This window comes from Xenopus laevis, chromosome 5L, assembly GCF_017654675.1.
Source record: "Xenopus laevis strain J_2021 chromosome 5L, Xenopus_laevis_v10.1, whole genome shotgun sequence".
Classification (NCBI taxonomy): Eukaryota; Metazoa; Chordata; class Amphibia; order Anura; family Pipidae; genus Xenopus; species Xenopus laevis.
Genome location: NC_054379.1, coordinates 110368205 through 110392730, shown reverse-complemented (window position 1 = coordinate 110392730; position 24526 = coordinate 110368205). Strand labels below are relative to the sequence as shown.

Below are 24526 nucleotides of genomic sequence, written 5' to 3'. Positions count from 1 at the left end.
CAGACAGAGAAGCAGATCTGTTCCATGCACAAAGATGGTGGACAGAGCAGATCCGCCTCTCCAAAAAATATGCTTTCAGCTATTGTTAACCAGAAAAATGCCAGCAGCACACGGAGTCTGGTTACAGTATTGTTCAGAGATCAAAATTTATTAAGCCCATATGCATGAAGGCAACGTTTCGAGCCTACCAGTCCCTTTATCAAGCTATTCAGCTATTATTAAAACTAGAAGAGGATATCTACAGTTTGAGAATGCCCTTCCTACAAGAATGTTACAACATATAGCGCCTCTCACCCTAGAATAAAAAAAAAATAATAACTGGGCTGATTCTGCACACAAAATAGCATACAGAATATAGAAATACCTTATCAATGAAATACCCTAGAGCATGATCCATTAAGATTTGGCGGTGAAATAAGCGAAACAGAGTTTAGGAAAAAATCTTTAAGCAGCAGAATAAAATTCTGAAAACAAGCACTACTCAAATAGGATTTTGATCTTCAATAAAAAAGAAAATTCAATTATAGCTGCAGATCTATGTTTGAGTACAAGAGCAATTGAACTTGGTGTACTTGTTACATTTCTAAATATAAGCTGGTTGGCATGACAACAAAGATTGATGGATCTCTTTAAAGAGAACTGTATATTTAATTGTCAGCATTTCGCAACGAGTAAGAGACATGGAGTGCATAAAGTCCAGTCGTCATGGATACTGTAGGCTACTTTTGAAATATATATATATATATATATATATATATATATATATATATATATATATATATATATATATATATATATATATATATATATATATATATATATATATATATATATATATATATATATATAATTTTGCTTATAAGGGTTGGGGAGATGGGCAGATTCGGGGAGATTTAGTCGCCTGACAACTAATCGCCTCTTCTGGGGGGGGCGACAATCTCCCTTAACTGCCTTCCACCTGCTTGAATGAAGAATCGCCTGCGCTAATGCACTCGCGGCAATTCGATTTCTAAAGTCGCCCAAAGTTGCCTCACGAAGAAACTTAGGGCAACTTTGGAAATCGAAGCGCCGCGAGTGCATTAGTGCAGGCGATTCTTCGTTCAAGCAGGCGGAAGGCAGGCGGAAGGCAATTCAGGGAGATTGTCACCCCGCAAAAGAGGGAATTAGTGACTTAAATCTCCCCCGAATCTGCCCCAACCCTAAAGGTTGAACTGAACACTGGGACAGCAATTATGGAATTGTGAAGAAGATGGAGGTATGGTATCAGAAAACACACATCTACCATTAATAAAGTCAGTCATTGCCTGAAGGCAGTCGCGCAAGGAAGAAGCCTTACTCTTGGTTGTCTACCATAAAAAAGCTATTTTGTAGCTGATTACCAGGGGAAAAAATAGCCTCTCTGGTCAGATGAAACAAAAATGGCAGTGTTTGGCCATAATGATCATCGTTATGCATATGCATGAAGAAAGAAGGGTGGGGCTTTTAAGCATGGGGGCTTGAAAACAATAAAATTAAAATATTGGAGTGGCCATTACAAAAAGCCTAGGCCTCAATCCCACAGAAAATGTGTGGACAGAATTTAAAAAAAAGCATTTAAGAGCAAGTAGGCCCACTTATACCAGCGCGGTCAGAAGGAATGGGCAACATTTCCAGCCTTAATTAAAAAGGCAACGGCCCTAAATACTAGTTGCATTTGCATTCCTGACCATTTGTGAGGCACCAAAGTGATAACAAAACAGTCTGTCCCGCATACCCTGGCCTTCCGTACTGTGAACTCCCTGGTGCACAGCAAATCGGTTACCTCTAAATCAACGTGAAGATTGGAATAATACACCAGCACACAAGGATACTGCTGGCAAAGCAAGCTCTTGCTGTTTATTGCGTGATGCATTACACAATAAACAGCAAGGGCTTGCCTTGCCAGCAGTATCCTTGTGTGCCAGTGTATTTGTCCAATCTGCACCAAAAGTGAGAAACAGGCTATGTATGGTTTTTAAAACATGAAATACATGTAGTGACTCTGTGGGAAAACATTCTATTTTGCCTGGGAAAAATCAACTCCATCCCTCTCATGCCTTTCCCACAACTATTCTCCTTTTCCAACATATAGCTTACAGCATTCCCAATTTACATGGATCACTGGTAGGGGCAGGAGGGTGATTTAGACACGTTGTTTGTTGACAGTGTCTTGAGATCTACTGATCACCAGCTAAGGGTCTACTGGTAGATCCCGGTCTACTTTTTGGGCACCCCTGGTTTAGGGGTGCAAGGGGAACCCTGTCCTTTACAAACCTTAGTTTCTTGTCCCTGATCTATGAAAGTAATTTCAACTTAAGTCAAAGGTGATGCATCCAGGTTAAATTGTAGAATAACTGCCATAGGCCTACAGAGAACAAACACTACTTTGCATTTACTTGACTTAATATAAAATATACGTGCTTGGGGACTGACATCAACCAATGAGTTGCTGATCAGGATGTACTCCAACTGGGACCCTTCTACCTATCTCTGGATAGGCTCTAAACCTTTGCATAAGGGACACAAAGTTATGATAGGAAGCAATACTGGCAGTAGCTACTGGGGCACAAGAATGTTAAAAAATAGATATTCTTCCCTTTTAAATAAGGTTCTTTGTGTAATACATTACAACTAAAATCTGTTATATAATATATACCGTTACCTTTTCTGTATTAATCATTATGCAAAAGGAAGGTGCTTGTTTGCTTTATTATGAAGACAATTCAATCTTGGTAGCATTATGCTCAGTTTTGCTTTAATACATACTGAATGAGAACATCAATGGTTCATGTGCCTATTTTATTAAAGGTGGTTTTCCTTTCAATAATACAGGGTGCTGTGGCCTGGCTCTAGAAATAATTACAGGGAATATACTGAAGGCCATTTACTTAGCCTAGGAGCTAAAAGAGGAGCTAGTCAGGCATGTCAGAGAACTGAAGGAAGAGCATGACCGGCACATGTTGTGTTGTATTATATAATAGGAAAACGTTTTTTCTCATGTACTCTATGAATGAAAGCCAGCACTTGGGGCTGCTGCTGCTCAAATATAAGATCTAAGGCCAACAAATGTTCAGATTGTTGAGAAAACATTGGCCTGGCCAATGCAAATTATGATTCCAGAACCTCAGAAGTCATAAAATCTTAACAAAATCTGTGCATGTGAGATGGCAAACACAATATTATTAGCTGCCTGCTAGTTTCTAATTGGGGAAAACACAAACTTTGTACGCTGCGTCTGATCATGAACATGGGGTAAAGTGATATTGTCATTACATAATTTCCCAACCTATTTTTATAATACCATTTAATTTTTTAATGCCAACCATAATAGTCTGTGTTATTCTGTCAAATCAGTGATTCACATTTAAAATATTTAAATATTTTAACAATCCAGTGGTCTTGTTGGCTCAGTCTCTTCCATTCTCCCAGGAAAACTAGTGAAGGGTAACGGACCCTTCTGAGACCAGTGTAGCATTTGCTCTTATAAAGAAAATCCCTTGCTCATATATATATATATACAATGCCATACATTTATTTGGACAGGCGTGGAAAGGCTACCGGAGCTCCACAGCATGGAAGGGCTGCCGGAACGTGGGGTTCCACAGTGTGGTTGGGCTGTTGGTGCACGGGGTCTCCACAGCGTGGTTGGGCTGTTGGTGCACGGGGTCTCCACAGCGTGGTTGGGCTGTTGGTGCACGGGGTCTCCACAGCGTGGTTGGGCTGTTGGTGCACGGGGTCTCCACAGCGTGGTTGGGCTGTTGGTACATGGGGTCTCTACACCGTGGTTGGGCTGTCAGAGCACGGGGTCTCCATAGCGAGGTTGGGCTGTCAGATCGAGTCTCCACATCGTGGATAGGCTGTCGGAGCAGGTCTCTACATCGTGGATGGGCAGCTATGAGAGCAGCATGGTAAGTGGTTGGTTTTTAAACAAGTTTATAACAGGTGTGGGTGCTTTATTAAAAAAAGAATTTGTCTCATGTTTAATTTGAAATGGACTTCTATTATACAGATTTTTATGTCTGGGTGACAGGTCCCCTTTAATGATCAGAAAATGTCAGTTCACATTTTAATGTTTACTGGACAATCATTTCTAAATGTTATCTCTTGGAAACTATGCAATACAATGTCTCCAGTGTATGATAAAAAAGGTATTATAGCACTTGGGTAACATTATTCTTTGATTGGATACAAAATTGTAGGAGATACATATGCCATACAATTCAATGAAACGCAGAGCTAAACCAATACAACTAAAATGTATATTATTCAATAGGAGCTCAGCCTGTAGGACAAGCTAACATGTACAGATGTTAAAATATTTGGATTTAACTCAATTTCAACAAGAACATGACACTTCCTTACAGATTAAACTGAATAACAATCTGGTCTCAGTGTGTGCAGCGAGGGGGTGTTTTCTGCTTCCAGCTCTAGTTAATTCCACTAGGCATAGACACACACTGTATCAAAGTGATGAATGTTAAATGGCCAGCTACTGTGCCCAGCACTAATCAGTGGGAAGGCAGCTGGCAAGCATCCATATACAGGAGCATTTCTTTTGCAGCCCTAATACAACAGGTAAAGTTTTTATTGGCTAAAGAAAACTGCTAGAACTATCAAATAAACCTCTGGATTAGGCAAACCAATATTCCCCACCTAACTCCTGCCACGCTCCCGAAAGCCAACCTATTCCTTTTAAGTGAAACATTTTTGGATTGTTACTTATTTTTATTTCTGATTCAAAACCTTTTTTTTCTGCACTCAGGTTCAAAGAACTTTGGGTTTCACTGACTAATGTAATTTGTTGAATTATTTGGGCCCAGAAACTAATATTTACGTGCATGATGTCACTTTTGCACATGAACAACTGGCGTGCACTATAAATGAGCCATATTGTAAAAAGAGAAAAAAACAATTACAGCTTTCAACCCTGGAAGCGACATACTATAAACTATGCACCAAAAAAAGAATCAAAGCTGTTAGTAAGCTAGGCTGCTTATGATTTAAAGAACCTCCATGTGACTTCAGTTATGTTCCTGCCATGTTCCCAGAACATTTCATTTAGCAATGGTCAATGGTTTAGCTGGTGCCTTTTTCCCACCTTGGTAATGTAAGTGCGTATTCCATTTCAACACAAACACATTTGCTTTAGGCAACTACCTCAACCAGTCACTGTTCGGTACAAGCATTTTACCAGTTGAGCAACCAAAGGTTAATGAAGGAGGCAGGGTTTCAAATGTTTCATCTTTACACACAACATGAACCCTATGCAATAATAAAATCTAGTGGGACATCAACTATTGTCAGCCTCTTTTTATTTACAAACTAAAGTGGCCGACTCCAACTTCTGTCTTTGTTTGCTTAATGACAAGGAAAGGGTTATTTTTAATCCTTTTATAATGGAAGTGCAAAGCTCCTAATAAAATGCTAACTATTTAAAGGGATACTGTCATAGGAAAACGTTTTTTGCAAAAAGCATCAGTTAATAGTGCTGCTCCAGCAGAATTATGCACTGAAATCCAATTCTCAAAAGAGCAAACAGATTTTTTTATATTCAATTTTGAAATCTGACACGGGGCTAGACATATTGTCAGTTTCCCAGCTGCCCCAGTCATGTGACTTGTGCCTGCACTTTAGGATGGAACTCCTACTCAACGTAACTGTAACATCAGTCTCCGTGGGACTTGGCTTTTACTATTGAGTGTTGTTTTTAGATATACCAGGGAGCTGTTATCTGGTTACCGTCCCATTGTTCGGTTAGGCTGCTGGGGGGGGGGGTGATATCACTACAACTTGCAGTACAGCAGTAAAGAGTGATTAAAGTTTATCAGAGCACAAGTCACATGACTGGGGCAGCTGGGAAACTGACAACATGTCTAGCCCCATGTCAGGTTTCAAAACTGAATATAAAAAAAATCAGTTTGCTCTTTTGAAAAATGGATTTCAGTGCAGAATTTTGCTGGAGCAGCACTGTTAACTGATGCATTTTGAAAAAAAACACATTTTCCGATGACAGTATCCCTTTAAGCACAATTCCTTCTCAAATGCATACTTGCTTAAAGGAGTGGTTCATCTTAAAGTTAAATTTTTGTATGTTATAGGTCACTGAACCCACCTAAAAATCAAATACTCTGTAAGGCTTGAAATGTATTGTTATTGTTACTTTTTATTACCCGTCTTTCTATTCAGACCCTCTCCTATTCATAGTCAAGTCTCTTATTCAAATCAGTGCATGGCTGCTAGGGTAATCTGGACCCTAGCAACCAGATTGCTGAAATTACAAATTGGATAGCTGCTGAATAAAAAGTTAAATAACTCAAAACCACAAATAATATCAAATGAAAATCAATTGAAAATTGTCTCAGAATATCACGCTCTACATCATACAGTGAAGCAATAGAAAGCCTATTGACTATGCTACCTTCCTGATACTTGGATCCTTGTACAAAATTTAAATTCCCCATGTCTTTCCACATACTGGAAAAATATGGACACACTGGAGTATTCATAAATGTAAGAATTGGCAGTCAGTGAGTTAACACATACTGCTATCTCCTGTACCTGTAACGGAAACACTCATTTCACTTGAATTAACCAAACACAGCCTTGGGTTGGAACTAGGATATAATAAACAATAGAATCTAAAGTATTGACATAGAAGTGCCAGACTAGACATTTCAAAATTGTATTCTTCCCTGTGGCCAAAAAGCTTTGCAAAGGATTAATGCTACCTGGAATGTGGATGTTGATATGTTATAAAGTGGGAGGGAATTACTTCAATAATGGATACTGTGTACATGATGTAACATGCAATTCATGTGTCACTCTAATGATGTATTATGCTATTAAAGTAACTGTACATCAGCATAATATACTAACATAATAATGTAATACTCATGAGAGCGTAAAGAGATACGGTCACAGGAAAACATGTTTTTAAAGAGCAAACAGATGTTTTTTATATATTTAATTTTGAAATCTGACATGGGGCTAAACATGATGACCATTTCCCAGGTGCCCCTAACCATGTGACTTGTGCTCTCATAAACTTCAGTCACTCTTTAGTGCTACTCTGCAAGTTGGAGAGATATCACCCCCATCCCTTAAACTGGCCATAGATGCAAAAATACCATCGTTCGAATCCTCGAACGATCGGACTTCCCCATCTCCCGACCTGCCACTAACCATTCCTATCACATAAAGTAGCAAAAGAACAGATCAGCCGATTTTCTGCCCGACAGCAATCGTACGAAAGTTATGTAAGACAAAGCTGGTAACAGTCTCCCACTGAAAATCATACGATCTGCAATACATGCAGAGAAATTATCGGCAGCCGACAGAAATATTTTAACCTGGCCGATCAACCAAACGATCGATCTCCGTGGGACGAAAAATGTTGGGACACTCCGCACATGGTCAATGGGTAGCTAACCAGATAGCCACTACCTAAAACCTCTGCTGAAGGATTAATTTGCATTGCTAAACTCTTATTGTACTATAAAACAACCTAAATCATGAGTTTAGCACCAAGCAGGAAAAAGGTAGCATGACTTGGGTCGTATTGAAGAATGACAAAGGGAGAAACAATACTGTCTCAAAGAAGTTCCATCCTGAAAAGCTCAAAGCTCAGGATCAGGCACAATGGACTGAGATGGCTGCCTCCACACCAATATTACAACTAAAATTGTTGGTTCAAGAATAAAATTTAAATGGCACCATGAATTTGCAATGTAAACCGTGTAATTTAGAAATAAAACGTAAACCATAAAAATCATGACAGCATCCCTTTCAAGTCTTGAATGGTCACCAAATTCTCTAGTTCCTTTACCGGATCTCTTTACCTTGTGTTGAGACATCTCCACAAAGCAAAAAAGGCTTTTACAAAAAAAGTTTCCTAATGATTCCAATAGAAAGCTAAAAGAATAAAGGATATTGAAAATATATAGGGTGGGCCCCCATGTTCTGGTAAGGTCCATGCTAAGGCCCCTTTTCCCTTATTATTCAAGTGGCCCTGTCATGACCGGTAACAGCAAATCCTAAAGCTGGCCATACACGGGCCATTAAAAGCTGCCTCCAGACAGAGACGGCAGCTTATTGGCCCATGCATGGGGCCCTCCAACGGGCTTCCCTGATCAATTTCTGGCCAAAAGTCAGCCAGATGTCTATTGGGCAGGGTTAAAAATCCTATCTGATCACGTACCGCATCTGCTCGTTGATGCGATCCTGCAATCTGACTGCCCGTAGTCCTGCATTATAATCGATTGTTTGGCCCTAGGGCCCACAATCAGATCAGTCCGATATCGTCCACCTCAAGGTGGGCATATCGGGGAGAGATCCACTTGTTTGGCAACATCGCCAAACGAGCGGATCTCTCTGTGTATGGCCACCTTTACAGAAAGCTAACATATATGTGTAAAATATAAACCGTTCATTTCTAAAACATGGGGTTTAAACATCAACTATGTGTAAACAAATGAAAGAATTCCTTATCGATTGTTTCTGCCTTTTCATCCATTACTGCCAAAGTCGATGAAGAGTTTTTTGTCATGCTTAGCATCTGCTGTCTTTGTGTACATTTCCACAAAGACTTTACCTGTTTATATGCCAACACATCTCAGCAGAGACAAGTTAGCTTGGCATGACCAATGAGCCACAAACTACACACCTAGGTGTGACAAAGCAATTGACAAGTTATGCCCTCGTTGGTGCAGTTCAAATACGGTAGATAGAAAAACCAAACACAATAATATATACATGTTTTCTAGACAACTGCTGTTTCCCTTCACCAAAAACCTGGATTACAACATTGTACAGCTGTTGATTGTGTTTTTAATTTGCGAAAGTGAAGTAACAAAATGTGATGACAGCCCCACAGCTAATGATAATGACCCTATTTAGATCAATACAAACCAGAAAGTTTGCTACAACTTTCACAAACCTAGCGGTGAAAAAATACATTAGGAATGGATAAATGTAATTGCTACTCATTAAGAAACAAAAGGGCATTATTGCATATATACTAGTCTGGTAACATATCCATTGGATAGCTCTGTATATGTACATCCTGATTCAAAGGAGAAAAGTTGCTAGTAAAAATATATCAGGGTTTGTTTTTTTTGTTTTTTTTTTACATTTGAACAATCCCTATTGTATAACAGTGTATACATATACAGGTATCGGATCGTTAACCAGAAAGCTTTGAATGGCCGTCTCCCATAAACTTCATTTTATACAAATAATTCTGATTTTTAAAAATGATTTTACATCAAGTACCCTGTATAAACTAAGACAGAATTAATTGTTACTGGAGGCAAAATAAGCCTATTGGGTTTATTTAAACTTAAGTTACAGTGATCCAAATTACAGGAAGATCTTTTATCTGGAAAACACCAGGTCCAGAGCATTCTGAACAACAGGTTTCATAGCTGTACAATAACTGCCGCACCATTATCTACTAGCATCAGCAAATCCAGGCAACATGATGGATGCTAAATGCTGGTAAACATTTTTTTTTTGTTTAATTTAACCATCTGCTTTAAGCTGGATATAGACGTGCAGATATGATCGTACGAATCTTTGTTTCATACTATTTTCGGACTGTGTATGGAGTGTTCAGACATTTTTCTTGCCATGTCCATCAGTCGTTCAGTCATCGGACGGGTTAGAAAATTTCTGTCAGCTACTGATAATATCTCTGCATGTATTGCCGATATGCGGATATCAGTAGGAGACTGTCACCAGCTTTTGTTGGACATAACTTTGGTACGATTGCTGTCAGGGGCAGAACATCTTCTGATCTGTTCTTTTACTACTTTATTTAATCTGACAGGTTAGTGGCAGGTCGGGAGATTGGGACGTCCGATCGTTCGTCCGATATTTCAGGTATATCTGCATGTCTATGGCCAGCAGAAAACATCTGTGAGCCATAAAATACAACAATTATTCACAGGCAATTTCTGCACTGCAGGGGACAACCGTGTGCAAGTTGTCAGAGGTGCTTGACAAACAGAGAAATGTCTGGATTGACAAGTGTTGTTGTTTTCATGCCTTAGTGTGCTAAACAAGCTAAAAGATGTTCCCAAGAACATAATGCCATGTGAAATGAGAGCGCTTTCTAGAAACACTATCCAAGGATGCAGGATCATTTAGACAAATCCACACCTCATGCATTACTCAGAGGATACCAATACAACTGTTTATTAAATGTTAATAGAGGTACAAGTGAACTGGATTGAAATGGACATCCCTTCAAGAGGTATGAAAGTGTCAGAAGATAGAAGGTCAACCTAAATCCCTGGCAGGAGTACATTGTTGTAACACAAAGGCAGCAAGCGCACTGAGCAACAAAGTGCCATCATTTTACCCTGATAGGATCAGGTTGAAAATTGGAAAAAATATTTTGATAATGAAGCAATGCCAGTGAAGATAACAGAAAGGAAATCTCACAGCTTTGCATTATAGGACCAGCATTAATCACTGGGATGTACCTATAGAGAATGTTTTGCTAATCAACAATCAATATGGCTGCTCCCATACCTATGCAAGAGTTGCCAAGGAAAATTCTTAAGCATTGATGAGTCTGATTTCTCAGTATAATGCCCTGTTATGCGACAGCCTTCCACATTTTTTTTTTTGGTTCTTTAGGGATATTGACTATATGCTCCTGGCACATATCTGTAGTTATAGTTCAATTACGGACAGAAAAAAAAACGCGGCTCTATCCATACAGTAGATATTCCCAATTTCCAATAAAAACCAAAGCTCATCCGGCATGTAAATTGACCTGGGTTCGTGGCCCCAGGTCTGTCTTTTAAGGTTGTAGCATTATCTGCTAACAATTCAAACATGTAAGTGTTATTACGCACTTACCGGTGAAGAAAGGTGGCCTAGGTGCAGCGCCCCAAACCCGTAGGTTGGGGTGAGATACAACGAAATCTATGAATAGGCACGCACTCCTGCGACACACCAGGTTGGATAAAATTTCTTGATCTTTATTCCATGGATCAAAATCAAATGTCCTGGACCTTTGATTTTAATCTATGGAAAAAAGATCAAGAAATTTTATCCAACCTGGTGTGTCGTAGGAGTGCGTGCCTATTCATCCATTTCATAGTTCGATTACCAGCTTTCATCTTTGGGCAACAAATCAACTTCAAATCATGTTTTAATATCCTAAATCAAATAATGTTGATTATTGCATTCTACTACAAAAATGTACATCTTTGCATCTTAAATTAGCATGTCTCCCACAAAGACCTTAATAAAAACAATTATTCATTCAAATGTAGGTCATACTATAACGTCAAACTAAAAAATAGATCATTAAGAGCGTCTTTTATAATGACTACCAAGCACGCAACCAAACAAGAAAATGAAGAAATAAAAATAAACACAAAAATAGGATAACATGCATTCTAACTTATAATCCTCAATTTAATAAAATTAAAAACATAGTGAATAGAAAACTGGCTATTCTGGAAAGAGAGCCAATTCTAAAAGCAGTTTTGGATAAAGGACATAGTTTTGTATCAAGGACACAGACTCTTGGTAACATAATATCTCCCTGTTTAATAAGAACTAATACTCCATGTCAAACCTGGTTACACACAATAGGTAGCTATAAATGTGGTTCGACAAAATGCATTACATGTAGGTAAATTTCTGTAACTAATACCTTGACTTCCACCACTACAACAAAAAACTATGATATTAAACACTACATTAATTGAAATACCAAAAATGTGATCTATCTCCATACTTGTGAAAAATGTAAAGAAACAATATGTGGGCCTAACAAGCCGACATTTAAAAGACATCCTTAACATTAATAACAAAGAGTCTCAAACACCAGTTTCCAGACACTGAAGAATGTTATAGGATAATAATAGGAATTCTTCATATTTGAAAGTTACAGGTATAGACAGAGTAGTTCCCAATATAAGGGGTGGAAACATTTATTCTGAGTTACTGAAATGGATCTTTTATCTAGGTACAAGGCAGCCTCTAGGTTTAAATTTTGATTTTGCTATGTATTATGGTCAGTCCTTTTTTCCCTTTTCCTCTTTTTCCCATTTATTGAAATATTGTTTTTGTACTATTTACTTTGTATAATGTATTTCCTAATTAAGTTAACCTATGTAATGTATTAGCCTTTGGGGTATGTCCAAAGAATTCTAGGATTTGAATGTTTTCTGCTGAGTGACACATTTAATAGCGCGGCCCACTTGCTTCCCATTAGCTATTTTTCTTTTAAATCCTTGGTAGAAATGAAACGCGCCCGGCCTTGGTTCTTAATTTTTGGAAAAATAAAATGTAAGCTTTTTTAACCTTTTACTATCTGACTCTGGCTCTACTACTTCGAGGGTTCCAGGCTTGTGCCAGCCTCTTTTGAAGTTTCCTGGTATTACGCAACCAAAGAGTTGAATCAGAAAAAGGCCATTTGTTGATAACACCATTCGTAAAAATGGGTTTGAGCTCAAGAATTCAAACAGAATTTTATTCCCCTTAAGGACAAGGTTTATCAAACAACTCTTTGCCAAACAAGCTAGACTATTATTATACAATTTTCTATGCTTCTATAAATGTAAGGCTATGCTAGAATTATAAAGCCACATTGAAAAACAACCAATAAAAACTGCAAAGCCTGAATCACTGTTTGAGTACTCTTTGGAACTTTGGTTGGATTCCTACAGATGATTCTTCCAGCAGGTCATTACAAGCTAGCTATTCTGTTCATAGAGCATATCTACAGTATGAGACAGAAATTCAACACATATATAACGTAAAATGTATACCAACTCTGTTCAAATTTAGCAATCTGGTAGCTCAGTAACCGGACACATCCACCTGGGCCAATATAAAAGAAAGACCAATGGAATAATGAATGAATATATGTGGCCCATCAAGTATGCTAAAAGAAACAAAGAGCTTTGCAAATTGATATTTCTGTATTTACTATAGAAAAGTGAACTATACCAGTGAGGAGTGTGCCTCCTAATCATACATCTTTTATTTTTAAATCATTATATATTTCGACTGTATCAGGGAGGAAAGTGAAACAATCAGTCTGCGTGAAAAGTTAGAAGCCCCAGGGTTTATACAAGGTTGGATATGACACATACAAACAGCAGCATCACTTCTGTAAACCATGAAACAAAGTTTCACCTCTTCTCGGCAAAGTCTTCAAATTCTGCACATCCTGTTTCATTATGGTCAAAACTCTCACTCAGAGACCGCTCACTCACTCTCTCTCGTCCCAAACAAGTATTCTAATGCTACATTCTGTTTTTGTTTTCTTGAAGTTTTTTTACAAAAAAATTGCCTGTGTGCCGCAGTTATCACTGTATAAATATCAATCTCACCAATATTTCATAAGATCTTAAAGTCAATTATTTTGATGGAGACAATGGGTAGCTTTTAATGAAGGGGGGGATAATTAATACATGAAATAGATAAAAAACAAAAATAAACCACTACCCACGTTTTCACTAGCTACATCTAAACTTATATAAAGCTATGTATGAACTTTATGTGGAATTTAAACATAATGAATTTGGTGCATCCATAATGAAATACTTGCTAAAATGTGTCATTGTTTCATTTCAGAAAATGGGAAATATGAAAATATATTTCACTGATAACTTCTCTCTCCCACACACTGCTGAGGGCTATTTTCGACTAAACATTTCACAGACTACTTCGTAACAGTCTTGGCCCAGATAATGAGGTTATAGCCAAGTATAATTTCTAGACATAAACAGGGCAGTCAAGCAGCATCTCATAACTCCAAAGTTTCTTCATACAACTGCCCCATATACAGTGGTGTGAAAAACTATTTGCCCCCTTCCTGATTTCTTATTCTTTTGCATGTTTGTCACACTTAAAAGTTTCTGCTCATCAAAAACCGTTAACTATTAGTCAAAGATAACATAATTGAACACAAAATGCAGTTTTTAAATGAAGGTTTACGTTATTAAGGGAGAAAAAAAACTCCAAATCTACATGGGCCTGTGTGAAAAAGTGATTGCCCCCCTTGTTAAAAAATAACTTAACTGTGGTTTATCACACCTGAGTTCAATTTCAAAGGTTATAAATCCATTTCTAAAGCTTTGGGACTCCAGCGAACCACAGTGAGAGCCATTATCCACAAATGGCAAAAACATGGAACAGTGGTGAACCTTCCCAGGAGTGGCCGGCCGACCAAAATTACCCCAAGAGCACAGAGACAACTCATCCGAGAGGCCACAAAAGACCCCAGGACAACATCTAAAGAACTGCAGGCCTCACTTGCCTCAATTAAGGTCAGTGTTCACGACTCCACCATAAGAAAGAGACTGGGCAAAAACGGCCTGCATGGCACATTTCCAAGGCGCAAACCACTTTTAAGCAAAAAGAACATTAAGGCTTGTCTCAATTTTGCTAAAAAACATCTCAATGATTGCCAAGACTTTTGGGAAAATACCTTGTGGACCGACAAGACAAAAGTTGAACTTTTTGGAAGGTGCGCGTCCCGTTACATCTGGCGTAAAAGTAACACAGCATTTCAGAAAAAGAACATCATACCAACAGTTAAATATGGTGGTGGTAGTGTGATGGTCTGGGGTTGTTTTGCTGCTTCAGGACCTGGAAGACTTGCTGTGATAGATGGAACCATGAATTCTACTGTCTACCAAAAAATCCTGAAGGAGAATATCCGGCCATCTGTTCGTCAACTCAAGCTGAAGCGATCTTGGGTGCTGCAGCAGGACAATGACCCAAAACACACCAGCAAATCCACCTCTGAATGGCTGAAGAAAAACAAAATGAAGACTTTGGAGTGGCCTAGTCAAAGTCCTGACCTGAATCCTATTGAGATGTTGTGGCATGACCTTAAAAAGGCGGTTCATGCTAGAAAACCCTCAAATAAAGCTGAATTACAACAATTCTGCAAAGATGAGTGGGCCAAAATTCCTCCAGAGCGCTGTAAAAGACTCGTTGCAAGTTATCGCAAACGCTTGATTGCAGTTATTGCTGCTAAGGGTGGCCCAACCAGTTATTAGGTTCAGGGGGCAATTACTTTTTCACACAGGTTTGGATTTCTTTTCTCCCTAAATAATAAAAACCCTCATTTAAAAACTGCATTTTGTGTTTACTTGTGTTATCTTTGACTAATAGTTAAATGTGTTTGATGAACAGAAACATTTTGTGTGACAAACATGCAAAAGAATAAGAGATCAGGAAGGGGGCAAATAGTTTTTCACACCACTGTATAAACACAATTTCCAACCACACATGATCAGGGCCACATAAAATAAAATAAATATAATGATGTGATGTACATGTGTTTATGGATAAGCGTATGTAATAAAAGGCACTAAGTTTTCTCAGGAGCAGTAACTCATACCGACCAATAAGATGTGTGTGTTTAAACCTACCTGATGATTGGTTGCTATGGGTTACTGCTCCTGGGCAAAGTGTATTTTATTACATATTACATGAAAGTAATAAACAATGACCTATGATCCAAGGGCTGCCACTCAGTCTACAGGCACGTGCCTATAAATGTCCAGGAACTGTTTTCTAATATTCTGAAGACTAGCAGCATGAGGTACAATATTCCATATTTACTTGATGCAAATCTAGAGCCTTATATGGATGAGAACAGACCAATCCTAGTTTCCTGGTCTCCAGTTACTGGCCTATAGCATCATTGCCTGTGCATATAATATCAACTTTATTGGAGTTTATCCATACATAAACTGTAAAGCCCCAATGTATAATACATAAGGGGAAAAAAAACAATACCGTAAGCAGAAGAAAAACTAGAAATACAAGCAATGGAGAAGGCATGCCACCGTTAAAGTTGGTACTTTGACTTGTCTAAGCCAGCTGTTAAATACATCTTGTAAATTTAGTAAAAATTCAGGAAAATTTAGAGAACAAGTGGAAAGTACCTTGGTGCACAGTATTTAAATAGGAATAGAAACAGACAGCAGGCAGTAGATATACCTTTTGCCTAGTTTAGTAGCATACACTTTTATTTTCAATTTACCCTTTTGACTTTCTGTCAAAAGGGTAACTACCTACTGTCTGACACTAATACAATGCATTTCTACATTATATTATTCTCTTACCTAGAAAGAAAACAACTTAAAAAAATCACACATGACTTGTAATACAGGAATAGAAACATGTCACCTAATTTGCCTACTTTTGGAATTTCCCCAAATAAACTATTTCTGCCTAACTTACCTTCCTCTAAAAATATCTCACTTCTACCTAGTGTGTGGTTGCTTTTTTTAAACTGGTTAACTATTTCTACAGTAAAATCTATATATAAAACTTCTTCTACAACCTTGCATGCCAACACTGCTTCCCAGTCAATCTGTATATTCTAATCAAACGCCAGAGGCGCAGCTGTAAGATGCCATAGACAGCGACTATTTATTGGGCTAATGGGGGGGGGGGGGTGTTTCGGCCTATAGGGCGCTTTGAAAGGCAAGACAATTTGAATATCGTTCCGGTCAGCAGCCTTAAACAATAATTTTTTAAATTTAGGATAATTCAGTAGAACCCCCATTTTACATTTTTAGGGGACCAGAAAAAAATGGTGTAAAATCCAGGAAAATGTAAAATTAGGGAAATGTATTATGCATAATATATAGGTGGGGCCAGAAAAAAACTATGTAAAATGAGGGAAAACTTATGTAAAATTGAGGTTCCACTATATTTATATAACATAATTGTTATATTAAGTTTTAAAAAAAATATTAATTCTATTTAATCATTCTGCAGACAGATCATGAACTGACAATCCCGTTGTATGTAGCTTGCATGTATTCATGCTAATGTAATGCAGTTTGCAGCCCACTAAAAGATATGTTATGTGGCTGGTTACAGTTTCTTTCCTATCCTATGATTTAAAATGGGTCAGCACCTCCTCAATAATCAGCTTTTTGGCTTTTAATGAGACAGCCACTCCAGCACTTCAGTGCCTAAGCTTAACCGTCTTAGAGAGATCAAAGTCGCTCTTATGCAGATAAGGGTTTCTGCTCTTTTGTAGGAATAAAGCATGCTACACACAACTGCTAAATCTATGAGAAAGCAACAAGCCAAGCATGTTGTTTCATTTGTAAAAGAACTGACAAAACGCCAAGTAACAGGGCAGAAAATAGTTTAATATACCTGTTATTTATTGGTCTACTAATCTTGAGATTTGCACATGTTCTGCTTTTTAAGAAAAATCTTTGCTAGGATGTTGAAAATTCTTGTCTTATTAAAGAATCATTAGCAGAGGCCTATTTGTTAGACACAATAGTAACCAAGTAAACAAACTGGGCACAATAACCAAAATGTTAAGGTCATTTGTGCCTAAAAACAAGTGTGTGTCTGCCGCTTCAGGCAACAGATCCAATGCCACTCCATCATATCCAACAAAGTGTACAGAGGACGATTGTCAAGGGTACATTCACTACTTGGAGTGGGATTGATTTTTATCCAATTTGTTCATTCATGACAAAAAAAAATAAAAAATAACTCACCCACTTTCTATTAATTCATATGGGATATTTAATGTTGAATTTTAAAGTTAAGAGTTCACCATTTGATAAATGCCCTTCTGAAAAACCCATAGGAATGAATAGAATGCAGGCGAGTTCTTTCTGTCTTAATCTCTAATCTCATATTTTTCATAAATCTGCCCCTTATTGTTGATAAAGGTAAGGTTATGCATTGGAGGTTGAAAAATATGCAAATCACTTATATCCTTAAAGGAACAGTAACATTAAAAAATAAAAGTGATTTAAAGTAATAAAAATATAATGCAGTGTTGTCCTTTGCTTCAGAAACACTACTACTGTTTATATAAATAAACTGCTGTGTAGCGATGGGGACAGCCATTCAAAGGAGAAAATGCTCAGGTTACACAGCAGATAGCAGATAAACTCTGTAGAACAATGGGTTTATCTGTTATCCACTATTCAACCTGTGCCATATAGCCTTTTTTTATTTCAGCCATTGCTACACGCAGCTTGTTTTTATAAAATATAAAAGAGTTTCTGAATCAAACCAGGGCAGAATAACACTACATTATATTTTCATTACTTTAGAACATAAATTTTTTGGTGTTACTGTTCCTTTAATTGCACAAATTTGGCAATCCTTCAATAACACATGCTAAACAGACATGTGCTAAACTGTAATTCTCCCAATCGGAAGGAGCAGATTCAGACCCCAATACATTTTTATACCAGTAGGGGTTTCAGACTGGCTTGACCGATATTTGAACAAGGGCCCAAATATGGCCATTTTTCTATAACTTTATGTCGCATGGGAGAAATGTATTAATAACCTGGTTTCATTCACAAAACATAACATGCTTTCTTTCTTCAGAAATTGTAAGAAAATACCATCAGAAATTAGGCAGATTATTCTTTTAGGGAATCGTTTACTAGCTAGTCGACTTACATCGCAGTTATTTATTTTTAAATTATATGGTTACTCTCAAGGATTTAATGAATCATGAACCTCTTAACACACACACAGTATTTGCTTAAATTTTCCCAAAGTGTAAACCTGGGGTCTAAGACCAAATTCCCAATGGGCATCTGAAATGTGGTTTCAAAAGGAAAGTATACCAAAAAATAAATTTGGTTCATTAGCATAATGTGGTTTCACTGGCCATTCCTTTCATTCTGTAGCAAGGCAACATAAATATTGCGCAGGTATGGACCTGGTTTCCAGAATGCTCAAAAGGAAAAAATAGCAAAAATAATTTTACTTCATTAACATAATGTAGTTTTACTGGCCATTCCTTTCATTCTGAAGCAAGGCAACATAAATGGAACTGGTTTTCCAGAATGCTCGGGACCTGCGGTTTTCCAGATAAGGGATCTTACTGGAATTTGGATCCCCTTAAAAGTCTACTAGAAAATAATTTATATATTAATTAAACCCAACAGAATTGTTTTACCTCTAGTAAGGATTTATTATATCTTAGTTGACATCACATACAAGGTAGTGTTTTATTATTACAGAGAAAAAGAATATTTTTAAAAATTAAAATTATTTGATTATAATGGGGTCTATAGGAGATAGCGTTCCCATAATTTAGAGCTTTCTGGATAACGGGTTTCCGAATAATGGATCCTGTACCTTAACACACAGGATCTTAACACGTTCGCATACAGGAGTATAATATGACACTGCAGCCTCACAGTAAGTTTAAATACTAACAGTAGCTTATATATTAAATATGTAATTTTATAACAGCATTGTATGTGTAGTTCAGCAACAGCAAGGTATGTGGATAATGTGATACCATAAGGCATATAACTTTAGAGTGCAGTGTTGGAGCCTAATGGCTGGTGATAGTAGCATCAATAGTTTTATTGGGGTGTATACTGTATAACGAATTGAATAGGAGCTAGGACATGGACAGGGAGGCCTATAATATCATATTCAAAGGAAGTCACATTAGTAACATTTGAAACATATTATGTTCACTTAGGTTAACAATCAATTACATATGGTTACTTAATGATTTGTTTTTAACTCGTTTATTGATAATCAAGTATCTGAGTAAGCTGAAGTGTATGAAGTAATAACACCACAGATTGATTTATGTATACATCTTAATGCCATGGTTTTTAATATTTATGTACTTAATGTGATGTATTCAATAGGCAGTCGCTTAGCTCTCACGTCATATTTGTGACTGCTGTTGTTCCCGCCAGTACATAGATATAAGGCTCGTTTTAATACTATGTCAGCACTTTGAGAAAGGCCTCGTTGGGCCGAAACGTTAGGCTGTAACCTGCATTAAAGCTATCTATAATCTTTTAAGCCCTGAGAGTGCGGCTCTTTTGTGAAAGTTTTGGATGAATTATGGATTCTGCACCCAGGCAAATGAACTTTATTTTTCGAGAGTGACGGCACTTTGGTGGACTGTGTATATATGTGTATATGTATATGTATATATATGTATGTATGTATATATATATATATATATATATATATATATATATATATATATATATATATATATATATATATAATTTTTTTTTAATGAAATGACAAAATGCATCCATATACACTATACTTTAGGGGCAAGATATTAATGACACATCAGCAGTCAATAACTAGCACAGGCAAACCGCTTATAGAGCATTCTGACAATACACTAAAGAGATCCAGGGAACATTCCTATTATAAGGGATCACTAAAGGCGTAATTAGTTAAACCCTGAACATGCAGTTTCTTATTAAATTCACAGCGACAACAAAATCTCTCCCTCACTTGGCTTTTCATTCTAGCTGACGTATGGCAGAAAATTACATTTGCTAATTATTTAAAACCTATCCTCTCAAACTTAAAAACCCAAGAGACTAACAGACGTAAAAATACTGAGTAGCAAAAGTAGGACACCGCCAGGGTTGTAGCTCTCAGTTATGACAAAAGCCACATGTCTTTTTTAAACTATGGGCATATTCACTAATTCAAAGCTACACTACATGGGCTGGTCCTGCATGTTATCCAAACTATTGGCTTATCTGTCAGTATACAGGCCCACTCCAATAGATATCGGGCTATAAAACAACCAGATTTCTATTGGACAGGTTTAAAAATCCAGTAGAGCAGGATCCCCATTGGGTCCTTGATGTGGTACTTTCCCAACAGGCCTATATGGGCTCCCATTAAAATATCATTGGCCTGGGGGCCAAACAATTGTATCAGCTTTGAAGGTGTCTGATTTGGCCCACATTGTAGGTGTCAAAATTTATCAAAATACACTTTGCTTATAGATCATTGGCCTGGAGGCCAAACAATTGGATCAGCCTGATCTGGCCTGCAATGTTGGTGGCCAAATTGATCAAAGATGCTTATGTTATATGCTTATAGATTTGCGGTATATCTTAGTACAGACTATAAGCAAACATTGGGCTTATAGGAAATAGGGTCATTAAAAAGCACAGCAAATCAAATCCCAAATTCCATCCTCTGTATTCAATGGAGAGACACACAACCGGCTTGCTCTGGAACTGCATTAAAGCTGTGTGTCAGACCTGGGGAGTACCAAACAGTTTTTTTTTTGTTTTTTTTATTCTAACCTCCCAGTTATTCCCTGAGGCAATTCTAGATTGGTACAGAAACATGAAAAACAGGCCCAGGGCTATAAGGTAAGCAACTAGAATAACACAACACAACTTAAGGGGGTGGTCACCTTCAAACAACTAGTTTTCAGATAGATCACCATAACTACTTTTTCCAATTACTTTCTTTTTTCTATGTGTTACCGTTTTTCTAATATTGAAGGGTAAAATATAATTTTTCACCTTCTAAAGCAGCCCTGGGGGGGGGGGTGTCGACCCTGTAAACTGTTCTAAATTGATACATTAATTGATACATTTCTTAACTTTGTCCCATCTGAGCAGAATCCCTGAGTTTCATTACAGGCAGCCGTTAGAATTGATACAATAGTCGCTAATACTCCAGAAATGCTTCAGAGAAATGTATCAACTCAATGTTGCAAAATTGTAACAGTTTAGAATGAATCGGAATCAATGAGCTGCCAGACTCAAACATCAGAGTCAAGGAAAATTAAACTTAGATTTTGGAAAAACAGTAAAAAAAATAAATAATGGAAAGTAATTGAAAAGAGTCATTATTTTTGGGGAACAATCTGAAAACAACTCAACTAAAAAAAAGTGTTTGGAAGGTGAACAACCCCTTTATGGTTTACAGAGTAGCAAACACTACATAAATTATTTCAAAGTTACAAATAAAATATATTGCAAACCATAAAAAGATTCACTTATCCTATACACATATTGCCATAAACATTTCTTTAATGTCTCTTTAGTCTTATCAAGAGTATATCTGCACTCTGCACATTTTGTGCAACAAATTCTCATCATCATATGATACTTACCACAAATTAAAACAAAATACGTCCCTAATAACTCGGTTGCAATACTGTATGGTGCTTTGTGTCTATCCAGGCACAAAACGGAAACATAACTTTAGATACTGATGTTGCCACAAGTAAATTATGGAAACCGATGGCTAGTATAATTGCATGCCAAGTCTCAATAAACCTTTAACCCAAAATACAAGGAAATTGCAGAAGCATCTTTATACAACCGCCTGCTACACAATTAAAAATCTTGGATACCCACGGAAAAAAGTGTACTTATTTTGCTACTACACTTTGCATCCGACTTTAAAACTATTATGGGTATTAAAGGGGAACTCCACAAAAACATAAGCTTTTTGAAAAGTAAACATAATTTCAAGCAACTTTGCAATATACATCAAAAAAAAAAAAAAAATATGCAGACTTTTCATGATTTTTAATGGTTTGAAACAAGATCCCTAAGCCTAGCCCCCTGCTCTCTTGTTGATCTCTCTGACTACTTTGCTGAGCTGGCTGACATCTGTTACTTTGTATCAACTGCCATCTGTCCTCAGTCTGCATCCTCCAAACCCCACAATTCATTGTACACGTGATTTCAATAAGGAATGGAACATCAGTGCAATGCATTGTGGGTTATGTAGTTCCTGCATGCTGTCTGTAAACTGTGGAGAAGTTGTTAAAATTTGTAACATCAGTGTTTAGTTCCTCCTTCCCTGCCAGGATTTCAAATGATGCAGAAAGAGAAGAACTGTTAAACAGCTGGATTTCAGCATAGAAAATGACATTAATTCATACTTTTTGAAGAAACAGGTAACTGTGATGGGTATAGGGGTTTCTGTGTTATGTGAGCCTCTTTATCAAATTATTTATAAGACCTCCAACATATATTTTTCAGCAATGTACAATAAACCAGAATACGAATATTGAAAGTTTTAGCTGAATTAAAACCTAGGCTAATGCAACTGAATTGTTATTTTTGGAAAAATGTGATATGGTATAACAAGGGACATGAGATAGTGAGAGGGCTTGCACAGTGTAGAGGAATGTGTTGTATGTCTGGTATTCCAGGCATTAACCCTCCTATGTTCCTCTCTTCTCCCTATATGGAAGGACACTGTGCAGGGATGGGCCAGAGCTTCTTTCTGGTGCCTGACCCAGAGAATTTACACTGTGCCTTTAGTGGAAACTCAGTGAATCTGTCTAGGAAAACGATTAATGAAAGGCAGTCACCTACACTTCAGCAAGCACTGGGAGAGTTTTCCCAGCAACAACCAGTTCTGAATGTTAATGATTAACAGATGTACAGATGTCTGCTAGTGTTTATTAAAGTAACAGGGCCTTTTTATTTCACCAATAGTGTTAAAGAAGAAAGAAAGGGTTACTCACTTAGGGCTAAAATCTGTTATGAACTACCCCCAGCACAATAGATTAACCACAATTCTAGTAAAAGAGATGAAATGGTCCAAAATGATGCATATTAAAGTGGAGTCAAATCCAAAAATAAAATTAAAGAAATTGTAACTGCAAGTGTTCAATGTATTGGTGTATGCGAATTACACATTTTCAATGGTTTTAAAGTAATTTATAGGTTCAAGTTCGCTATAAACAAAGCATTTACCCAGTCCAGTATGCTGTGCTTACACTTTATAGGACAATAACTTACAAGCGCAAATAAAAGCTCAGGAGTACAAAAACCATAGGGGTCTTTATGCCCGCTACTAAAGCTGCATTTGTGCATATTTCTATGCAGTCAGTTGTGCATAAAACCCCATGGTACATGCCTCAAATGTACTTCTGAATAGTTGCGCTCAGCACCGCTTCCTGCCTCCCTTTTCGAATCAGGCACAGTTGTACTTACTGACAGAGGGGAACCCTGAAACTACCACAACCTCTGGACCAGGCGGTAGCTCTGGGGTTCCCTCAGCACCCTGCATTACTTTAGTCTAATGAGTCGAGTGCGCACTTCACTCTCATGCTGAACACGAAAATTACGCTAACTGCAAACGCAATTTTTTCTGATTTATGGCAGAGTGGAAGCACAATTGTGTTTATTTTGAAACATCGCCCACAAAACCATATTGCAACTGCAACTACTGGAATTCTGGGGGGGGGACCCTTAATTAAAGGGGTGGTACACATTTAAAGGAGAAGGAAAGCCCCAGGGCGCAAAACCCCTCCCCTGTGTTGCCCCCCCTCCCTCCTCCCCCCTGGCCTACCTGTCCCCCTGGGCAAATGCCCCTAACTTGTTACTCACCCCTCTGCGCAGGTCCTGTCCACGGAGTTCGCAGTCGCCATCTTCTCCCACGCGCGTCTTCTTCCTGCTCTGACCGGCGTCTTCTGGCGCATGCGCAGTAGGAACAGGTACCGGTACAGCTCTATTGCGCATGCGCCGAATGTCACGAAGTGAAATCGGAAAACTTCGTGACATTCGGCGCATGCGCAATAGAGCTGTACCGGTACCTGTTCCTACTGCGCATGCGCCAGAAGACGCCGGTCAGAGCAGGAAGAAGACGCGCGTGGGAGAAGATGGCGACTGCGAACTCCGTGGACAGGACCTGCGCAGAGGGGTGAGTAACAAGTTAGGGGCATTTGCCCAGGGGGACAGGTAGGCCAGGGGGG

The 24526-nt window shown here is 37.9% G+C and overlaps 1 protein-coding gene across 8 annotated transcripts in view; it reads right to left on the bottom strand.

Annotated features, from left to right (window-relative positions):
* lpp.L (LIM domain containing preferred translocation partner in lipoma L homeolog) overlaps positions 1–24526 on the bottom strand; it is a 198532-nt gene that overhangs the window by 128350 nt on the left and 45656 nt on the right. For 2 of the 8 annotated variants that reach the window (XM_041562334.1, XM_041562333.1), the window contains one exon: positions 3548–3910. The gene's annotated coding sequence lies outside the window, so the exon portion shown is untranslated. 8 annotated transcript variants of the gene reach the window in all.